The sequence below is a fragment of the Octopus sinensis genome, linkage group LG3 (assembly GCF_006345805.1).
Source record: "Octopus sinensis linkage group LG3, ASM634580v1, whole genome shotgun sequence".
NCBI classification, from domain to species: Eukaryota; Metazoa; Mollusca; class Cephalopoda; order Octopoda; family Octopodidae; genus Octopus; species Octopus sinensis.
Window position 1 is genome coordinate 22,659,656 of NC_042999.1, and position 23,746 is coordinate 22,683,401.

The window sequence follows — 23,746 nt, forward strand, 5'->3', positions numbered from 1 at the left end:
AATAAAGTCGTGGGAACGTGCATTTGTACACGCAATTACATCAGCACTGTCCATTGGATTGGGGGCATTTTGCTCGTATATAATATATATATATTCAAAATAAGCACGATTGTTTCGTACTACATCATTTTATTAAATGTAAGTATTACAACAGATTTAACATGCTGAGTACTCATCAGCCAATTATAGAGGTTTTCCTATATATATATATATATATACATACACACACACACATACGAATGAGTAGATAAATGAAAGTTGGGCACTCAACATATTTATTGAGAGTTACATGTATAGACAAAAATAGTTTGCTTCAAATTCTTTGGTACTCAGAGTTTGAATGAAACTGCTTTGATATATATATATAATATATATATATATATATATATATATATATACATACATATATATATATATGTATATGAAAGCTGTATTGTGAAATGTAAAAGAGGAACCTGTTTAGAATTGGATCCCATTTCCAAGTTGTTCTCTTTTATGTATCATTCTGAAACACTTTGGTGGCAAGGATTTTCGAATAAGATTCATCAACCATATTTGCAAAAAAAAAAATAGGGAAATGATCTGTGCTGTTTAATTAATATTATATTAATTTTTCGATTTGAAATAATTTACAACTTTATTCTTTCTTTTCTGTATAAGATATCAAATATTCAATAAAATTTGAAAAAAATAAATAATTAAAAATTGCTTTTCTTTTGATGTTGTATTTCAATTTATATTTTGAATTGTGCTTATTTAATTACTGAGATTCTGGTGCAGGCATGGCTGTGTGGTTAACATACTTGCTTCCCAGACATGTGGTTGTAGGTTCAATCCCACTGCATGATACCTCGGGCAAGTATCTTGGGCTGATCAGAGCCATGTGAATGGATTTGGTAGAAAGAAACTGAAAAAATTTCAGTTATGTATGAGTGTGTGTGTGTATATATATATATATATATATACACACACACACACACACACACACATATGACTTCATTAAAATGGGTATGGGTCTCTCTCACTCTTTCTCTCTCTCTTGCTTGCTCTCTCTCTCTCTCTCTCTCTCTTGCTTGCTCTCTCTCTCTCTCTCTCTCTCTTGCTTGCTCTCTCTCTCTCTCTCTCTCTCTCTCTCTCTCTCTCTCTCTATATATATATATATATATATATAGGAGTGGCTGTGTGTGGTAAGTAGCTTGCTTACCAACCATACGGTTCTGGGTTCATTCCCACTGCATGGCACCTCGGGCCGACCAAAGCCTTGTGAGTGGATTTGGTAGACGGAAACTGAAAGAAGCCCGTTGTATGTTAGTTAGTTAGTTAGTTAATCTTTTGGCTCAAAAAGCAAAAAGCAAGGCCATGTAGGGGGACATGGAGTTAAGTACAGGGTGGTGTTCCTGTAAAGAATTCAGGCCATTTGTGGTCAAGGGAGACTTTGAACCGAGCGGTCGTCGGCATCTTCACTATCTCGTCCGGCAGCTTATTCCACGGAACCGCAACCCGGACGGAGAAAGCCCCTCTCCTTCGATTGAAATGAAATCGTCGCAGATAGAGCTTTTCGGAGTGACCCCGCAGCCGACGTTCTGGAGCAGGAGTGAAGAACAGCTCTTTCGAGAGGTTACACTTTCTGCTTATGATGTTGTGAGCAAGAATGAGATCACCACGGAGTCGTCGTTTTTCTAGAGAATAAAGGTCGAGTGTCTTCAGCCTTTCTTCATAAGACAAATGCTTGAGACCAAGAACCATGCGGGTAGCCAGCTTCTGGACTCTTTCGAGATGTTGTATGTCTTTGAGGAGATAAGAAGAGGCTTGAATCCGTACTCCGATAGGAATATGACTGCTGTGAGCATTCCGAATGACCGTCGAATCAAGAACAGAACTCCGCGTGCTTTGTTGGCAGCATGGACGCACTGGGCCGAAGGCGAAAAGGAAGAATCCACCAAGATACCCAGGTCCTTTACCTGGTCCGTCCTCTCCAGCAGCAGACAACCCGGCTCGAAATCAAGTTGAGTTGCAGGAGAAGAGCCAACAGGCTGATGATAGCACTTTGACACGTTCAGACACAGGTCCCATTCGTTAGACCATCTCCAAACTTGGTGGAGGCATCGACGAAGATCCTCTATATCACCGCGAGGAGCGACCAGGCTGACATCATCGGCAAATAGAAGGGTGTGTTGCATAAGGTCGTCGGGCAAGTGTGTGTGGGTGTGTGTGTGTATATATGTTTGTGACTGTGTTTGTCCCCCCAATATCGCTTGACAACCGATGGTGGTGTGTTTATGTCCCCGTAACTTAGCGGTTCGGCAAAAGTGACTGATAGAATAAATACTAGACTTACAAAGAATAAATCCTAGGGTCGATTTGCTCGACTAAAGGCAGTGCTCCATTATGGCTGCAATCAAATGACTGAAACAAGTGTAAAGAGAAAAAATATATATATAATGTGTATATGTTTGTATGAGTATATATTTCCCTTGTCTTTACATGTGTTCACTGGTTGTGAATAATGACCTCACAGACTCATTTACTTTCAGTCCTTGGCAAAAGCATGTCCAAGCTTGATGTTTCACAATATTTGTAAGCAAAACTAAAAAAAAAGCGAATTTGTAGTAAACATATCAGGGTTGTTGTTCAATAGACTGGGACATTATTACTTTGATTGTAAACAGGCAAGGGATGGCATTCAGCAGTAGAAGCAGTCTGAATGCACTCTTGTTTGACCCATGCAAGCACGAAAAAGTAGACACAAAAGTAGACACAAAATCGAAAGGGTTAATCCACTTCCTGCAAATTTCAGATTTTTTGCTTATATATATATGTAACGATAAAGTTTGTTGTTATAACAGCATATTGTAGGATGAGAAAGCTGATTTAAGGGAATTTGGCTGCCATTTCTAGCAGGTCAATTCAGCTGCCGGTGTGCGGCGAGTTTCCAGAAATGAAACATTATAAAATACTTCAAAATGCTTATGTAACATTGTATTATTTATTCTTTTACTCTTTTACTTGTTTCAGTCATTTGACTGAGGCCATGCTGGAGCACCGCCTTTAGTCGAGCAAATCGACCGCAGGATTTATATACATGTATATACATATATATTATGTATATAATATACATCCAGATGTATATTATGTATATAATATACATCTGGAAGATCGTAGAAGGACTTGTCCCAAACTTTGGCATCGAGAGTTACACAAATGCTAGAACTGTGCGCCACTGCATGGTGCCAAGGACTCCAAATTTGCCATCAAAATGTCGGACAAGATGCTTTGATAGCCTGGGCTCCAGAGGCCCACAGCTCTTCAATATCCTCCCGAAGAACCTGAGAGACCTGCATGGGGTGGATGTAGATGTCTTTAAAATAAAACTGGATTTCTTCCTGTCAGGTGTCCCAGATGAACCAACTTCACGGCAGGAGGTGCAGATGAGGGCAGCTGCATCGAACTCTCTCCTGCACCAAATGGCAATTGCTAAAAAGCATTCATGAAGTAATATCATGTAGCAACACCAAATGGTGGTGCCCCAGCATGGCCACAGCTCGTGAGCTGAAACTAGATAAAATAAATAAAATAAATTATATACGACGGGCTTCTTTCATTTGTTTACAAAATAAATCTAAGGTCAAAAAATTGTCAACTTTTATTATATTCATTATATATATTATTTCCGCAATAAGTTAATATTACTAAGAAATATTACCGATGCCGGGCATATCGGGGAAAAAAAAAAAAATTGCCGGCACCCCACATCAGAAAATTTGAGAGGGAGTTGCCTAGAAAGTCTCTCTCACCGGGTTAGGTTGTTTTCTAAGGGAGAATAATCATGTATAACTAATTTATTTTGCTGGTACGGTTGTCGATCTAAGGGAAGTAACTTCTGTAGCAATTTTTATTTGGTCTTTTACATTGCCGCCAACTGAAGTAAGAGTGACACCATAAGGAATATTTCAGATGATCGCTTGATCTGTGCCAGAAATGTAATATATATATATACATACATATGTATATAATAGAAATATGTTGCAAAAAGAAAATAGAAACTACACGTTGAAGTGTAAGGGGAAAGTAAGAAAAATCAACGAAAATGCACATTGTAGATAAAAAAAGAAAAGGCTTTTTATGAAAGGTAACGGCAGATATATACAATTAGATGAACTGAGGTAGGAATAAATGTAATAAAAACCATAAAAGTGATTATTATGAGATTATTAAAGAGATTCCAGTATGCGTTCGCCAACCAACTGGCCCGGACGCCGCCGGGCTCGCGCGGACCGAGCCGACCGGGTCACCGCCGCCGCTCCGCAACCACGCCGTATGTATGTGTATGTGTGTGTGTGTGAGAGTGTATTATGCATACAGACACACATACACCCATATATCTATATCTATATATCTATATATCTATATATATTGGTAAAAACGGTAAGATAACAAAAGAAAGAAAGAGACCTCAATATTATGTAAATAGAGGCCAGATAACCGAAGAGATGGTGTTGCGGATTTCCACTTCGGCATCTGAAACTCAGAGTTTTATCTTGACTATTGAGTAATTGTAACGTATTATTTTATATATATATATATATAATATATATATATATATATATATATATATATATATATATATATATATGTATATATATATATATTAATAATAATAAATATTAGGGAATAAATCCAAATTTACAGGGAAAAATCAGATTTAGGATTGAATCCAATTTTATAGTAAAATATTATATAATATTAATTAGAGACTTCATAACTTAAAATTGAATAGAAGGTCTGAAAACCACCTGATGAATGTCCTTAGAAGTGACAAGAAACAATTGTAGTGGATAACTTAATTTAATTTATATAAAATAATTTATATAAAATTTTTTATGTATTGGATTAAGTCTTTCTTTGTTTGATTTGCATAATAGTGGTTTTGTCTCTAATTAATATTATATATATATATTATATACGATGGATTCTCTTGTATACGACAAATGAGGTGTCAGTAAAATAAAGCGTTAATCATGTTCTATGCTGACAAACGGAACAAGGTGAGGACTCAGTTTGCTTGAGTTCTTGTGGATCATATACCACGTGTTCTCTTGAGTAGACGCAAGGCCTGCTTTGCTTCATGCCACAAAACCACAATGACAAGTAAGGTTTCTATTCAGAGGAGCAGCGTTTTGCATGCAAGCATTTATACTTACACAAAGTTAATCCCAATGCTGGAGTCGACTTTGATCAAATCTTTGAACCGAGGAGAAGCGGGACTGGCAACACGTCCTGCATTCTGATCAATGTTATCATTGTATCAGGCTTTTGCTGAAGTATCTATTTCGTCTCGACTAAATCGTTACCTGGCATCTTAGCGATGGATAACAACTAGTAATATAAGAAATACAAGTTCACTAAACTTATAATTTAAGCACATTCTCATATATATTTCGAAAATCTCTTTTTGAAAATCTGTGTTATGTTGTCTATATGTTGAAAGACACACAGCACACGCACACTTGAACAGCCAAGAAAATAACTATATGTAATATATAGATGATATGACGGACAGACAGATAGGGATAAGCTTCACTTGATGTGACAAGGCCTCAAAATCCTCAGCGCCATCATAGGAAAACTGTAGAAAGAGTTACCTCTCTTGAGGTGCTAACAGTGTATGAGCGCCCATGTTTTTCTCACCAGATAGCGCGTTCTTGACATTTTCCGCCGATTGCCCATGTTACGTAAGCCAGTTGGCCCTATTAAGTTGCTGGGACGAATCTTCGTTTCCCTCTAATATTTTTTTGTGGTTTTTACCACAGTAAGTCCATAAGAGATGTTATCTCAGGAGAAATATTACAGTACCTGACCTTTCAACAGTGTACATACATTTAGTTTAATATAAAGATGGCTCTCTCTCTTTTACTCTTTTACTTGTTTCAGTCATTTGACTGCGGCCATGCTGGAGCACCGCCTTTAGTTGAGCAAATCGACCCCGGGACTTATTCTTTGTAATCCCAGTACTTATTCTATCGGTCTCTTTTGCCGAACCGCTAAGTGACGGGGACGTAAACACACCAGCATCGGTTGTCAAGCAATGCTAGGGGACAAACATAGACACACAGACACACACATACATATATATATATATATATATATATATATATATATATATACATATATACGACGGGCTTCTTTCAGTTTCTGCCTACCAAATCCACTCACAAGGCATTGGTTGGCCCGGGGCTATAGCAGAAGACACTTGCCCAAGATGCCACGCAGTGGGATTGAACCCGGAACCATGTGGTTGGTTAGCAAGCTACTTACCACACAGCCACTCCTGCGCCTATAGCCACTTGTAATTACATGCTGCTTCAATTGCGCATATCAGATATAAGTTTGCGCGTGTGTATGTATACATACATGCACATACAGGCACACAAACTCACACACAGAGGCGTAAGTATAGCTATGTTAACAAGCTCGCTTTAAGTTTCAGGTTCGATCCTTCTGTAGGGCATCACTTCTTAAATATACTTGCTGATGTAGCGTGGCTGTTTTCAGCCATTTTGAAATATGACTATAGTGGTCTCTATGTAGTTCGCGCCACTGGTTGACATGTGACACGAGGGTCTCTACGTAGTTCGCGCCACTGGTTGACATGTGACATGAGGGTCTCTACGTAGTTCGCGCCACTGGTTGACATGTGACACGAGGGTCTCTACGTAGTTCGCGCCACTGGTTGACATGTGACACGAGGGTCTCTACGTAGTTCGCGCCACTGGTTGACATGTGACACGAGGGTCTCTACGTAGTTCGCGCCACTGGTTGACATGTGACACGAGGGTCTCTACGTAGTTCGCGCCACTGGTTGACATGTGACACGAGGGTCTCTACGTAGTTCGCGCCACTGGTTGACATGTGACACGAGGGTCTCTACGTAGTTCGCGCCACTGGTTGACATGTGACACGAGGGTCTCTACGTAGTTCGCGCCACTGGTTGACATGTGACACGAGGGTCTCTACGTAGTTCGCGCCACTGGTTGACATGTGACACGAGGGTCTCTACGTAGTTCGCGCCACTGGTTGACATGTGACACGAGGGTCTCTACGTAGTTCGCGCCACTGGTGACATGTGACACGAGGGTCTCTACGTAGTCCGCGCCACTGGTTGACATGTGACACGAGGGTCTCTACGTAGTCGCGCCACTGGTTGACATGTGACACGTGGGTCTCTACGTAGTTCGCGCCACTGGTTGACATGTGACACGAGGGTCTCTACGTAGTTCGCGCCACTGGTTGACATGTGACACGAGGGTCTCTACGTAGTTCGCGCCACTGGTTGACATGTGACACGAGGGTCTCTACGTAGTTCGCGCCACTGGTTGACATGTGACACGAGGGTCTCTACGTAGTTCGCGCCACTGGTTGACATGTAACACGAGGGTCTCTACGTAGTCCGCGCCACTGGTTGACATGTGACACGAGGGTCTCTACGTAGTTCGCGCCACTGGTTGACATGTGACACGAGGGTCTCTACGTAGTCCGCGCCACTGGTTGACATGTGACACGAGGGTCTCTACGTAGTTCGCGCCACTGGTTGACATGTGACACGAGGGTCTCTACGTAGTTCGCGCCACTGGTTGACATGTGACACGAGGGTCTCTACGTAGTTCGCGCCACTGGTTGACATGTGACACGAGGGTCTCTACGTAGTTCGCGCCACTGGTTGACATGTGACACGAGGGTCTCTACGTAGTTCGCGCCACTGGTTGACATGTGCCACGAGGGTCTCTACGTAGTCCGCGCCACTGGTTGACATGTTACACGAGGGTCTCTGCGTAGTTCGCGCCACTGGTTGACATGTGACACGAGGGTCTCTACGTAGTTCGCGCCACTGGTTGACATGTGACACGAGGGTCTCTACGTAGTTCGCGCCACTGGTTGACATGTGACACGAGGGTCTCTACGTTGTCCGCGCCACTGGTTGACATGTGACACGAGGGTCTCTACGTAGTCCGCGCCACTGGTTGACACGTGACGCGAATTGTCTCGACTTATTTCGCGCCACAGTCTCGAAACAACCAATCACAACCTTTGTTTAAGATTCCATTTCTGAAGTTCGGTGAGTCACTCAAACAGTATATAAAGGAGGGTTCACAGACACTTTTCGTCTTTAGTTCTAGTTCTTCTAAGAACTAACTTAGGCCACCTGCAGCTCAACTTAGAGATATGCGATTGTCTCTGCTACTACCTGTTGCTACGCTAATGTATACAATCACTGAAGGCTTGCTATATTCGCCGTTCGCCTCTACCATCATGTATCGACCTCGAGTAGATTCCTACACCTTCGCCATAGGAACTGTGAACCAAATTCCATTGTTAATTCTATAGTCAGTACCTTTTATGCCTCACGAACACACAGACACAATAACATGCTAACGCTTACGAACTCCTAACATTGACGCGATCGTAAAATATGTAAAATAAATAATATTTATCTCCCAACAGAAGATTCGTTGTCAATTCACTTATGTTCTATTGTTATTGTATGTATTTATGGCTTGTAATAATTCGTTAAGAGTAGAACCATGTGCGATCGTATTTCCTATACGATACGACCACATGTGATCCTATTTCTTATACTGATAAAGAGAAAAGTTAAGTTAAATTAAGTTAATTTTTTGGCTCAAAAAGCAAAAAGCAAGGCCATGTAGGGGGACATGGAGTTATGTACAGGGTGGTGTTCATGCAAAGAGTTCAGGCCATTTGTGGTCAAGGGAGACTTTGAACCGAGCGGTCGTCGGCATCTTCACTATCTCGTCCGGCAGCTTATTCCACGGATCCGCAATCCGGACGGAAAAAAGCCCCTCTCCTTCGATTGAGATGAGATTGTCAATTCAAGATAAAACACCAGCGTTTAGAAGCGGGTTCCAGTACTGCAACTTCTGTTTCACAGATAAATTTCATATCCGCTACCTACTTCAAACTCGAACAAAAAAGAAGGATAAGCTTATTTCGACCTGACGACATATACACTAATCCCTTCTCGTGACCTTTAAAACAGATCCCTGACATATGTTGTAAAGCTATTGAAGTCAGAGATGACAGAATTATGTGAAAGTATTGATTGCTATTTAACAGTTGAAATATTATCAATCATTCCTTTTCAACACGTGGAGCTGTGCAGTCCAGCAAAACGTCGATTGACAGACACACTGATTCAAATTCATAACGCTTCTCACACTTTTTCTCAGTCTCTACCTCTCTTTCTCTCTGTGTCTCTGTCTCTCTTTCCTCTTCTGTCTCTCTCTCTCTCACACACACACTCACTCTCTATCTCTATCTCTGTTCTTGTCTTCTATCTCTCACATATAATTATATACATATATGCATGCACACACACTTGCTCATTCTACATACACATATACATACATAAATGCGGCGAGCTGGCAGAATCGTTAGCACGCCGGGCGAAATGCTTAGCAGTATTTTGTCTGCCGTTACGTTCTGAGTTCAAATTCCGCCGAGGTCGACTTTGCCTTTCATCCTTTCGGGGTCGATAAATTAAGTACCAGTTACGCACTGGGGTCGATATAATCGACTTAATCCATTTGTCTGTCCTTGTTTGTCCTCTCTGTGTTTAGCCCCTTGTGGGTAGTAAAGAAATAGGTATTTCATCTGCCGCTACGTTCTGAGTTCAAATTCTGCCGAGGTCGCGGGGTCGATTAAATAAGTACCAGTTACGCACTGAGGTCGATATAATTGACTTTATCCGTTTGTCTGTCTTTGTTTGTAACTCTGTGTGTAGCCCCTTATGGGCAGTAAAGAAATAAGAAACATACACATGTACATACATACACACACATATTTACACACACATACGTACACAAATTCATACATGCATATATTTATGGTTATACACACACAACACACAGAGAAAAACAAACACACACGCACAAACATCCTCACAAACACTCACACAATCACAGACACACAAACGTTTGTGAACTCGTTGATACATCAATAATCGCACAAACAGCAGTCGCAAAGTTGAAAGCTATTTCCATATCATATTCTTTCAAGATCCAAGTAAATTGGAAACAGTATTAAGCGATAGGATATCGTAACAAATGTTGTTTCTCTAACGAAATAAGTCAAAGCTGCCCTCCAGCCAAGAAGGCAATCACATCATCTGTTGCACGATGGAAGTATTATTCTGAGAAAGTTCTCCGCGTTTGGTAGAGATCAATCGGTTGGCTTGGCTAGAAATCCCAGGCTTGTTTGCTATGTGATAACACAAACACAGTACACCTGTTTATTACCTGTTTCTTTACTACCCACAAGGGGCTAAACACAGAGGGGACAAACAAGGACAGACAAATTATATCGACTCCAGTGCATAACTGGTACTTATTTAATCGACCCCGCGACCTTGGCGGAATTTGAACTCAGAAAGTAAAGACAGACGAAATACCTATTTCTTTACTACCCACAAGGGGCTAAACACAGAGAGGACAAACAAGGATAGACAAACGGATTAAGTCGATTATATCGACCCCAGTGCGTAACTGGTACTTAATTTATCGACCCCGAAAGGATGAAAGGCAAAGTCGACATCGGCGGAATTTGAACTCCGAACGTAACGGCAGACGAAATACTGCTAAGCATTTCGCCCGGCGTGCTAACGTTTCTGCCAGCTCGCCGCCTTAACACTTGTTTAATACCAATGCCCCTTTCGTGTGTGTGTATGTGCTTGTGTTTTTGTGAATCTGTACGTAATGGGCTGTGAAGGCGTATAGCTTTATGATTAGGGTATTCGGCTCGCGATTGTAAAGTCGCGAGTTCGATTCCTGACAGCGCGTTTGAGAACTTGAGCAAGACATTATATTTCACGTTGTTCCTGTCCACTCATCTGGCAAAATTGATTTGTACCAGTAATTGAAAGGGCCAGTTTTGTTACATCCTGTGTCACGCTGAATCTCCCTGAGAGCTACGTTCAGAGTAAGCGTGTCTGTGGAGTGCTGGGCCACTTGCACGTTAATTTCCTGTGCAGGCTGTTCCGTTGATTGGATCAACCGGGAGACTCTTCGTCGTAACCGACGGAGCGCCAGTGGTTTTTGTGCATCTGTATGCATTGAGCTGCGAAGGCTCGAGGCTTAGGGATTAGGATATTCGGCTCATGGTCGTAAGGTCAAGAGTTCAATTAATGGTGGTGCGATGTGCCTTTGGGGGAGACACTTTTTTTCGTTGCTCCACTCCACTCTCTCCATATATATATCGAGAGAGAGATAGAAAGAGAGAGAGAGGGGGGAGAGGGAGAGAGAAACAGACAGACAGATCAATTAAATATCAAAAGCTTTTTGCAGTTCAACGCTCGAGTATTATTGACCAGGTTGTAATTGTATGGCGAACTAGCAGTATCGCCCGGCGTTGCTCGAGTTTGTAAGGGAAATAACTATAAAGCATTTTTAGAGAGTTATAGCCAAAAAACAGCAAAAAAATGGAAAAAAAATGATGGTAAATTTTTTTGAGTTAAAAAGGTCGAGTTGCGTCCCCTAGACAGTCTGTGGTTTGTGTTTCTGATTCTCGACCCCATGTCGAATTTATCGATTCTTTTCAGAACTGGGGGAACTTTTCAAAATTTTCGCTGCGTTAGTTTTGAATTATGACATTGGGCTATGTGTGTGTCAAGTTTCATCAGACTCGGTTGAAAGCCGTGGTCAGGGTGAGGGTACAACCTAACAGACACACAGACACGCAGACAGACAAACTGCCGTTTATATATAGAGAGATGATGTTAGTACTTAATGAAACGATACTTTTAAAACCGATTAAAAAACAGCAACAACAAAAACGTAAGTGACTAAAGTATCTTTCGATAGGTTACGCCTGGCAAATACCTCAATATGTAAGCGAAGAATGGCTGAATGGTCAAGAAGTACGCTTCGCAGCCACGACGTCTTAGTTTCGATTCCGATGCGTGACATCACGAATAAATAACAGGCGCAGGCGTGACTTTGAGGTCACAAGCTTGCTTCGCAACCACATGGTTTAGAGTTCAGTTCCACTGCGTGGTACCTTATCCAAGTGTCTTTTACTATAGCCTCAGTCCGACCAAAGCCTTGAGAGTGGAACTGGTAGGTGGAATCTAAAAGAAGTTCGCTGCCATGATAGATCGTTAGCCACTACACACATTTTTTTTTTCTCCCCTTGTTTCTCTCCTTGTTTTTTTTTTCTGTGTCCCTTTCTGTAGAAGAGCGTAGGCTCGAAACGTAAAAGGCTTTTTATATTCCTGAGCGTTATACTAATACATCTATTTGTTTTGTACACCATCTGTTTTCAGTGTGTGTGTGTGTGTGTTTGTTTGTTCTCTATCTCCGTTTGGCAACCGGTGCTGGTGTGTTTCCAAAAGAGTCTGATTAAGTAAGTACCAGGCTTAAAAAAGAATAAAAATAAGTGCTGGTGTCGTTACGTTGGACAAAAATTCTTCAAGGCGGTGCCCCAGCATGGCCGCAGTCTAATGACTGAAATAAGTATTATAAAATAAAAAAAAGATAAATCTCATGTCAATTTATTTTAGAATTGGGCATACGGAATCTATAGAGAAGGCCATCATGTGGATTGTATCTGTAATTCAAAAAGTACAACTCTGTCATACGCTTCGTCACGCTGATTCTGCCTGTAAGTTACATTAAGAGTACTTGTGCGTGTGGAATGTTCAGTTACTTAAATCTCAACTCAGGAGCAGATAATTTAGCAGATCAAACAACTGAATCATCCTCGTCTAATGCTGGATATCCACCATCGATATTTCGATATATTTGTTTCAGGAGACGCAATGGCCCAGTGGTTAATGCAGCGGACTCGCGGTCGTAGGGCCGCGGTTTCGATTCCCAGACCGGGCGTTGTGAATGTTTATTGAGCGACAACACCTAAAAAAGCTCCACGAGGCTCCGGCAGGGGATGGTGGTGATCCCTGCTGTACTCTTTCACCACAACTTTCTCTCACTCTTACTTCCTGTTTCTGTTGTACCTGTATTTCAAAGGGCTGGCCTTGTCACTCTCTGTGTCACGCTGAATATCCCCGAGAACTACGTTAAGGGTACACGTGTCTGTGGAGTGCTCAGCCACTTACACGTTAATTTCACGAGCAGGCTGTTCCGTTGATTCGGATCAACCGGAACCCTCGTCGTCGTAACCGACGCAATGCTTCCATATTTGTTTCAGTTTGCAATGTAGGATCACTGACAAAAACAAAGCGTTTTTTTAAAATAAATATAACAAAGACATTATTTTGAACTATCGATTAAAATATCGAACTATCGATATTTAGAAATATCGCCAGACTGGAGATCTGGAATACTGTCTGAAACAGAAGGATCGAACTCGCCACCAGGCGATCAGTAGGAAGTCGAATTTACAAAGAAGAGACGACAATTGATTCAACCAAGTCAAACGAACTGTGTTTTGTAACAGAGATGGAGAATGAAACTGATAAAGCTTTTGAGATGAATCAATGATATGAAAATATCTCTGTTCCGGTTGAACCGACGAATTAATGCTTTTGAATGGCAAAGACGTTGCAGATATACGTAGGTTTTATTTGTAGAGTCAATTCGTGTAAGCGACACACTTGTTTCGGGTTTTTACTCCTCCTCAGTGAAGTACATTCTACTCGATTAGTAAAACTTATAGATGATCAGTACACACACACACACACACACACACACACACACACACACACATATATATATATATATATATACGTACGTACGCACACGCACACACACACACACATCTATGTATATATTTCATTATTCAGTTTATTTCAAGATTTCTTGCCAATGTATGTCCGTTAAATCCCAAAGTTTTTTTTATTCTCTCTCTGTTTATTTCCCCGTGATCCTTTCCGTTGAAGAGCGTAGGCTCGAAACGTAAAAGACTTTCTCACCTACCCGGGAATCAAACTAATACACCTGCATGTTGTTTATATACCTGTCTTCGTCTTTTGTTTTTCTATAAATTTCGACTATATATATATATATATATTATATATATATATGCATATCATTATTTAAATACATTCTGTTTGAATATTATACACTGAATTCATAATGAGTTCTCTTTGTATAAAATGTCAAAAATATTAATACTATAAAGTATTTAGACATTAATACGAGCGATTATATATATACTGTATTTTGAAATAATAGAATGAAATTTGATATAAAAAAAAATCCTCACGAAGATATATATGTCTGAAATAGTATTGCATTAAAAATATATGTAGACATATGAAACATAACAGTTTAAAAAATTGTTAATTAATACATCTTACAATCATTTCACGAAAGTAATGTCATTATAATGGAATCCATTGTTGATACACACACACACACATACACACACGCACATATAAATATTGCATTATTATTATTATTAATACTACTATTATTATTATTATCATTATTATTATTATTATTATTATTATTATTATTATTATTATTATTATTATTATTATTATTATTATTATTATATTATTATTGAGTGAGAGAGCAGTGCATGCCATCAAAGTGACACTGGGGTAAAATATACGAGGCCCAATATACCCATCATGACTACCCGTCTGATAAGGGTACACCAGGCACATGCATCACAACCATATGTGCGCGACATGGTGATCTCATATCAAGATAAACAGCACATGACCTTGCAGATGGGGCCCAGTTAGAATTTTCTTCAGGTTGAGTAGCCCATCCCGAACAAAAGGTCCCTGAATAAGGGTTGTTTAAGGATGTTGAAAGAACCACCCATGTTTCCAGAGGTGAATTATTCAAACCCCAAAGAATCCCTCTCAACACATGGCTATGATGCTCCCCTACTACTTCTGCTCGTGATCAGAGATGCACATATCGTCAGCCACTAAGGGACATGCTCAACTGGTTAAGGTCAAACAACTGACAAGCAAATCTGTGGTATTGAGCAGAATATTTGCTGTAGCCCATCTTTTATACCAAGACAAAACAATGTATTTGATAAGACTTCCAATCAGTTAAGATCAGAAGCCATGAGAGCCACTGTCTGGTACTGCATCAGGGCAATTATTATTATTATTATTATTATTATTATTATTATTATTATTATTATTATTATTATTATTATTATTCAGTCATTTGACTGTGACAATGCTGGAGCACCGCCTTCAGTGGAGCGAATCGACCCAAGGACTCATTCTCTGTAAGCCTAATACTTATTCCATCGGGATCTTTTACCGAACTGCTAAGTTACGGGGACATAAACACACCAGCATCGGTTGTCAAGCGATGTTGGGGGGACAAACACAGACACAGAAACACACACACACACACACACACATATATATATATATATATATATATATACGACGGGCTTCTTTCAGTTTCCATTTACCAAATCCATTCACAAGGCTTTGGTCGTTTCGAGGCTATAGTAGAAGATACTTGCCCAAGGTTCCACTGGGACTCAACTCGGAACCATGTGGTTGGTAAGCAAGCTAACAAAAATTCAACATATAAAAATTTCTCAACCGTGGGCCAGTCCACCTAAATATAATTTTGGAGAAATCCCACACGAAAAGCCCGAATGTCTCTGCCATTTCCTAGGCTTCATAAGTGCCTTCTCCCCGTTTCTTTCCTTACTACATCGGGTAAACTTATTCAAACTCAACATTCTTGCCACTCTCATCCACTCTTTCGCTAAACACGAAATAAACATTTATGAATAAGAAATTGATTTATGTTTACGTAAAAACAAAAACAATAATAATAACAATAATAATAATAATAATACAATGGTAACTCAAGCGAGAAGAATCGATTATATACTTTCCTAACAAATTTATAACCTCGTGACGATCGGAGTCGAGTAGCGAGCGGATCGATCTTAACCAACTGTATCGTCGTCTCACCTTCACATTCTGTTGAGACCGTATGTCTATGTGAGAAATGAGTATTCAAAATACTTTCGTATCTTATTTATAAGTTAATTTTTGTTTTTTTTCTTCTTTATTTTCTCGTTATTGCTGTTGTATTTTTTTTGTTTTGGTTGTGTTTGTTACGGTTGCTGCTTTGGCTGTTGTTTCCAAAGCTATTTTCAGTCCGTTCATTAACGTATTCAGATACACCAGAATACAATTCTTCCAAATGCTTAATCTTCAGCTTCAGCTTCATGATTCCGTATTTTCTCTTGATCTATTCGTTTCCAAATTTTTTGTGCTCTGCCGAAGAATTGAATATTATGTTTGTTACGCTTCGCTTGGTTTAGAGCTAAAAGCTAAACAGAGATCAGCGTTGCGTTTTTGATAAAGTTATTCATTCAAATCTTCTTCTATCTCTTGTTCACCAGTGTGTTTAAAAATGCAATTTCCTTATTTTCCATTTCCATTGGGAACTAGATAACTGGATAAAGTTAGATATATCTTAGAGAGATTTTCATCTTTTTCTCAGGTTTTGAATGAGAATATCATATTCATACAAATATCAACAACAACAGTTGCAAATATATTGATTTTGAATCTTACGAGGGTGCAGACTTCAAGACAGTATTTAACCAGGTCGATAGGGTATCGGATTTACGATTTGAAGGGTCGAAGATCATATCTCAATATCACGCTGTATCTTAAAGCGGCGAATTGGCAGAATCGTTAGCACGAAGGGCGGAATACTTAGCGGTATTTCGTCCGGCTTTACGTGCCGAGTTCCAATTCCATCAAGGTCGACTTTGTCTTCCATCCTTTCGGGGTCGATAAATTAAGTACCAGCTGCATACTGAGGTCGATCTAATCGATTGGCACCCTCCCCCAAAATTTCGGGCCTTGTGCCTAGAGTAGAAACGAAGGATAACATGCTTTGCGGCATTTCGTCCGGCTTTACGTTCCGAGCTCCAATTCTGCCAAGGTCGACTTTGCCTTCCATACTTTCGGGGTCGATAAAGTAAGTACCAGTTGAGTACTGGGAATGATGTAATGACTAGCTCTTTTCCTCGCGCTTATTGGCCTTGAGCCAAAATTTGAAATCAATACACACACACACACACACACACACACACACACACACACACACACACCACACACACACACACACACATACACACACTCACAAACAAACGCACACAGTCATGTATATATAAATGCACATACACACACTCTCTCTCTCACACATATTCATGTATATGATTTAAATCCCTCAAGAATATATATTTGGGTAGAAGAGTATGATAAAATTAGTCATCAACAGTATTTCATCGAGCCCCACTAAAATGAAAGAAACGATGATCCTGGAGTACAAAGAATCTTAATCAATTGTCACAATCCATCGCTTTTAGCATTTCCAAAATGCCATCAAAGAAGTCTGGACTATGGAGACAACACCTGATTTGTGCAAAAAAGTTATGCTTATCAATGTCCAACAGAATTGAAGCCGTGATTCGCAACAAAGGACTACACACGAAATACTGATTCTGTAAGTTTTATGTTCATTTCTTACAATATTAAATCGTAATTTTGGAAAATGCCAATTTCTTACTGATTAAAAAGTATCTTCGTCGTAAATATTCGATCTCTTAGAAAGTTAAAACATGTAGTGAGTCATCCATTCTGGCCATGACTGTGTGTGAGTATACACACACACACACACACACACACACACACACACACACACACACATATATATATAAATACAATTTCATCTATTTATTACTTTAGTCTACTGGAAGAATAAAGGTAGAACGATGTATTTTTACCTCTCGGCTGAAACAGCTGTAAGTTATTTTCCCAATTTATATTCTTGTATGTTATATTTCAATAATTACTGGTATCTTTATATATTAATATATTTTTTATGTAAAGCATAATATGTTATACATGCATGTATATTCTTTCAATTCTCATTTTAGTAAATAAATAAATAAGTTGACATAATATAATGTCCAAAAGTTGATGAACCACCTATTGATCCTTCCATTTTCTTATTCCTCTCCCTCTCTCTCTCTCTCTCTCTCTCTCTCTCTCTCTATATATATATATATATATATATATATATATATTATATATATATATATATATATATATATATATATATATATATATATATATATATACGTATTTGTATGTATGTACATGTGTACTTGCTGTCGATTCATCGACAACTGGTGGAAATCTCGACATAGTATTGCCGGTTTATCTGTTCTGGTTGTAGTCGCCGGTTCAGTGTGTACACGTCATCGATATATACGCCGTGATACTTTTAAACCACTGAATAAAATGCATTATTACTAAGTTTTATTTAAATATTTTATTCACATAGTAAATATGTCGTATTTTATTAACAACGAAGAATAATTCCAAAGCTAGAAAAAAAATTCCATCATACGATCGGGGAAATTTTTTATAAACCTCGAAGAATGAATAATCAAGAAAGAAAGTTATAATCGAACACTATATCACCAGTGCTGATATTCCACATCATAAAAAGAGATATAAAGATAGATTAACGAGAATTCAACGTATCATCGGTGATATGAAAATGGGGAAAAAGATACTGGATTATTTGACATCGCTCGTAATTCTTTTTTTATAGAATAATTTTATGTTTTTCTTTTGTTGTACTTCCTACAATTCAAAATAGCATAATTCGTTTTACTGATTATATTTTTCTTCGAAATTTTATATTTAAAAGTAACGTTACTTTTTTTTTCTTCATGTATATATTTGAGTAAATTTTGAATTAATAATTTTTTTTTTGTTATCTTTGAATGTTTATTTCGTTGCTAATGAAATATGATATATTTTCTGTGCAAATAAAAGCTTTGTATGTCGTTCAGTGATAAAGTAAAGTATAGCGACGAATTTGTTGACGATGTAATGACTCACACCACATTAATACTAGACCTTGCGACGAAATCACTGGTGATATATTTGATATGATGTAATAGCTCTCAATGAAATTATCGGACATCTTCTATACCTACCTATCCACTCTGACCAACTGTGGATCAAACAGTGTACTTCCATGGTCGAATTAGCCATTGAAACCTTCAGACATAGACACATGTATGAACACACACACACACACACACACACAGCAGAGAGAGAGAGAGAGAGAGAGAAGAGAGGAGAGAGAGAGAGGTGGGAGAGGGATGAGCAAGCACATCTATCGACGACGTACATCGGTGAAAGACGCAAACAGCGGCGAAAACCCCATTTTTATTCGAACGAAGTCCGCCGAGTTAGCTACATCCCTATCATTCTCGCTGGTAGAAATACAGATCCTTAGACACTTCTCTGTCTGGAGTTTTCCACCCGCTGAGTCTTCTTAGTGATACAATAGTACATATTTCGTTTCTTCCCCTCGATTCTATGAAGATTTCATATATGTATGTGTGTGTGTGTGTGTGTGCATGGGGATTTATGATAGTCATTTTGCCATTAAACTCAACTATCTTTCAGACCTTCTCAATATTTTTCTCTTCTCTATACTGACAAGCGATTCAAGCGAAAGAAAATTCGCATGAATTATGAATAAGTTCAATTGCTCTGATGAGTGAAAAGTCTAACGTTTATGTCTCTAACCATTCAACACCTTCAGTTTGCTCTACTCTCTGTTGTAGTACGAAATGTCAGACGTTTCACTTCTCATATATTTCTTTATTGCCCACAAGAGGCTAAACATAGAGAGGACAAACAAGGACAGACAAAAGGATTAAGTCGATTACATCGACCCCAGTGCGAAACTAGTACTTTATTTATCGACCCCGAAAGGATGAAAGGCAAAGTCGACCTCGGCAGAATTTGAACTCAGAACGTAACGACAGACGAAATACCTATTTCTTTACTACCCTCAAGGGGCTAAACATAGAGTGGACAAACAGGGACAGACAAAGGGATTAAGTCGATTACATCGACCCCAGTGCGTTACTGGTACTTAAATTATCGACCCCAAAAGGATGAAAGACAAAGTCGACCTCGGCAGAATTTGAACTCAGAACGTAACGACAGACGAAATACCTATTTCTTTACTACCCACAAGAGGCTAAACATAGAGTGGACAAACAGGGACAGACAAAGGGATTAAGTCGATTACATCGACCCCAGTGCGTTACTGGTACTTAAATTATCGACCCCAAAAGGATGAAAGACAAAGTCGACCTCGGCAGAATTTGAACTCAGAACGTAACGGCGGACGAAATACTGCTAAGCGTTTCGCCTGGCGTGCTAACGTTTCTGCCAGTTCGCCGCCTTCTCATAGCAATTGAACTTATATGATATTCTACGAACTCTCACCTTTGAATTAAATTAAATTCTAACGATTTAGACGAGACACTTAACAATTCCCCAAGAGAAGCAATGAATAAAAAAGACCACTCAAGCCCCCGAGTAACTTGTACTCTGGGACTCTTGCTGCACTCGACTTCAGCATCCGGGTAAAATTTAATGACTAGTCTTCTCATACGTCATAATTTTGTGACTTTTATGCGTCTTATCTAAAATTTACTTGAGAGCTGAGCCGCCCTCCCTCTCTTCTCCTCCGCATCAGGTTCAAATCATGCTTAAAGTGGATGAGAGATTGGTAGGAGACAAAGAGTTCTCTTTTACTCTTTTATTCTTTTACTTGTTTCAGTCATTTGACTGTGGCCATGCTGGAGCACCGCCTTTAGTCGAGCAAATCGACCCCAGGACTTATTCTTTGGAAGCCTAGTACTTATTCTTTCGGACCCTTTTGCCGAACCGCTAAGTTACGGGGATGTAAGCACACCAGCATCGGTTGTCAAGCGATGCTGGGGGGACAAACACAGACACAAACACACACACACATATATACACATATAGTCGACGGGCTTCTTTCAGTTTCCGTCTACCAAATCCACTCACAAAGCTTTGGTCGGCCCGCAGCTATAGCAGAAGACACTTGCCCAAGGTGCCACGCAGTGGGACTGAACCCGGTACCATGTGGTTCGTAAGCAAGCTACTTACCACTCAGCCACTCCTACGCTCTCTCTACGACTGTTTCAAGGGTGTCACAACCGCTTTCGTGATAGCCACCAAATTGAAGAAAACGGCATACCCCCTCCCTTCTAAAAGAAGGGCGGCAATTTGTTCAAGGGGATCGAATCCTGAGATGCATCAACAACTGTTTGATAAGGTAGTGTTCTAGTCGTCGAGCAAATAATTGGGCAATTTCACCGCCATTTTTGCATCTCGGACACATCGTATATTTTGCCTCCAGAGGTCATTCCGACTCGAATAACAACAGCAACGACAAAGATTTTAAATCTTATGCTTGAAAGCCAATGACAGGAACTGTATTTATTCAACAATAATTTACTCGTTGATGAAATTTGGGTTTTGGAAATTAGTTAATCAGACAGTTGGAATCAACGAATGACTCTAGAATGGAAAGCCGGATGCCCGGTTGCTCACATGACCGGAAGTACAGTAAATTCAAGTGTGATTGATTCAGGATATTATAATAGAGACATGAGCTACGGTAAAACGGTGAAATAGAAGGCACTTGGGGAAGAGAGTGACGTAGAAAGAGACGGCTACACACACGCACACACACACACACACACAAACACACACACACACACACCACACACACACACACACACACAGAGAAAGAAAGAGAGAGAACTAATGTAATGGGGATTATAATTAACATTAGTATCATCATCATCAACATATTTTCGATCTTTAGGATATTACTAATGGTGATGATGCTGATGATGGTGATAATGACGATAGTAGTGGTGATGGTGAGGATAATAACGAGGAAGAATATATCGATGATGATGATGATGATGATGATGTTGATGGAAGTTGATGATGACGATAACGATGGTGACGCCAACGGTGACGTCAACGATAATGATGATGATGATGATGAAGATGAGAAGGAGAAGCAGGAGGAGGTGGAGATGGTGGTGGTGGTGGTGGAGTCATAGCAACAGGAAGGGCTTAATATGACGATTAATTCACGAAGAGGAAGAATAAGGGAGAGTAGAGGGAACATCTTGCAAAAGCAGGGTCAGGTGAGGATATCACAATTTATGAGGAAATATAAATGAGATAATGTTTTGGAAAGCGAATGCTCAGGTAGTTTTATTGTCTTAATTAACCCCTGATACTCATTAGAACGACATTGTCATCGCCATTACAATCATCTTTAATATTATCGTCATCAGCTTCATCATCGAAATTATCGTCATTATCATCATCATCATCATCATCATCATCATCATCATCATCATCATCATCATCATCATCATCATCAGCACCACCATCATCATCGTTCTCCACATGTTCATCATCAACATCGTCATCACCGTCATCATCAGCATCATCAACATCGTCATCGTCGTCATCGTCATCGTCATCGTCATCATCATCATCATCATCATCATCATCATCATCATCATCATCATCATCATCGTCGTCGTCGTCGTCGTCATCATCATCGCCATCATGATCGTCATGATCGTCCCTTCCCTCTCTTCTACGACAGTGCTAAGACGTATTTGAAACAATGGACAACAGTCTATTTTGCGCAACCGCTAAGTTACGGGGACGCAAACACACCAGCATCGCTTGTCAAGTGATGTTGGGGTGACAAACACAGACAAACAAACATACACACATACACACACATATGTATATATATATATATATATATATATATATATATATATATATATATATATATATATATATATATATATACGGCGGGCTTCTTTCAGTTTCCGTCTACCAAATCCACTCACAAGGCTTTGGTCGGCCCCAGGCTATAGTAGAAGACACTTGCACAAGGTGCTACGCAGTGGGACTGAACCCGGAACCATGTGGTTGGTAAACAAGCAACTTACCTCACAGCCACTCCTACGTCTCATATCAAACAAGTTTTTGATTTAATCCTGGAATTAAATGGTTTACTGTGATTTACTGTGAGGTGACTTTTGGCCAACCCTGTATGCACACGCACACACACACACACACACACACATACACACACACACATATATACATACATACATACATACATACATACATACACACGCACACACACACACACACACACACATATATGCTTACACACTTACATATATATATATATCTTTATATATGTCTGTGTGTGTAAACACTGCCGGTGAGAGCTCAATAAGCTTTGAAAATCGATAAATCGATTAAGACTGTTCATAATTTTTTATCGATATGCAGAGTAATAGTTTTCCCTATTCCAATGTCTACAACACAGCTTACGTACATCATACCATGGAACTGTATGGCCTGAGCCCCACCACCCCGTTGACAGGATGGTAATACTAAATAAAGGGTTAAATATTTATTACATGCACACATACACATACACACGCATACATTGCTCGTCGTAAAATTCTCAGCTGAGAGATAACGACGAACATATCTGAATAAAAGTCTCAGTAGATTACTAATGGTTAGTCTTAAATTCATATATTCAAGATATTGACCTCAAAGTATAAGCAAAGCCGTATCAACATGTCTTTCGCATCTCGTTGGAATCAGAATTTACTGATATCAACCTGTATGTATGTATGTATGTATGTATGTATGTATGTATGTATGTATGTATGTATGTATGTATGTATGTATGTATGTATATATGTATGTATGTATGCATGTATGTATGTATGTATGTATGTGCATATATATATATATATATATATATATATATCGTTTTTGCTATGC